Source organism: Galeopterus variegatus, unplaced genomic scaffold, assembly GCF_000696425.1.
Source record: "Galeopterus variegatus unplaced genomic scaffold, G_variegatus-3.0.2 Scaffold11025, whole genome shotgun sequence".
Lineage (NCBI taxonomy): Eukaryota > Metazoa > Chordata > Mammalia > Dermoptera > Cynocephalidae > Galeopterus > Galeopterus variegatus.
The window spans coordinates 58,001-59,145 of NW_007737136.1; positions in this window are offsets into that span (position 1 = coordinate 58,001).

Here is a 1,145-nt window from a genome sequence, read left to right on the forward strand (position 1 = left end):
CTCTTTCCTCACTAGTATGAGTGACTACTATAACTTTATCAATTACAACTTTGGTCTACCTTTATATAAGATTCATTATGACACCCAGTCATAGAATTATTCCCAGTGACTGACAGAACCCCATCCAGAGCAAGCTCTGCTTCCTTGAACCCTAACACAAGCACACATCCTATAAAAATTCCTTTCTAACACCTTCTTACTGAAATGATCCACAGTTCCCATGGTATGTGATCCCCTTCATTGCCGTGAGTCAGTAAACTCGACTTTGTTAAACTATGGGTATGTTCCTTGTCTTTGGATGGAAGGCATTGATATGTCATTTGATTCTGAAAGCAAACCAAGTATGTCCTCTTTAAAGGTGAAGACAATAAGGCTGCAAGATGTTAAGCAACTTGGACAAGGTTGTTATTTGGAGTTATTTAATTGACAAACATNTGTACCTTTGACAACTATCAACACTTCTGGAGGCAGTGGAGCATGGAACTCATGATCAGGGGCTCTAAGATCAGAGCGATTTGGTTCATAGTCCTGACGCTGGAACTGGTGTGATCTTGGGAACTTTATTAAACTCTCCCTGCTTCAGTTTTCTCAGATGTGAAATGGGAATAACAATATGTCTTAGCTAGAAAATGCTCAAAAAATGGGTCTTTTATTGGAGCCAGGATTCAAATTAAGATTTCTGAGCCTCTACAACCCCCTGGTTTTTGTCAGAATAGGCAACTCCTATCAGATAGCCTTTTCACGGGAAAATATGGGGTGGGATCAGGCACAAGTTCAGGAAAAGTAATTGCCTGAAAAGACGGGAGAATACTTCTGTGGTAACAGAAGAAATGGGAGAGTGCATTTGTTTATGGAAAGAGTGTTGGGAGAATTGGGGTAATGTTTTCAGAGCCAGAGCCCAAGAGTGTATGTTAAGAAGTCACTACAGAACGGCAGGTGGAGTGGTAAGGAAGGTGAAGGTATAGCAAGCATTTGGAGAAAGACTTCTCTGAGCCCACCTCCTCAGGTGGGGGCACACTCTGCCTGTCATCAGTGCCCTCCCAGGAGCCTGAGTCTCACCTGCCTCTGGGGCTGGAGATCTCTTTCTTCCCTTTGCCCCTTGTGGTCTAAAACAGTCAGCTCTGGGGACTGTGCCTGTGGGGATA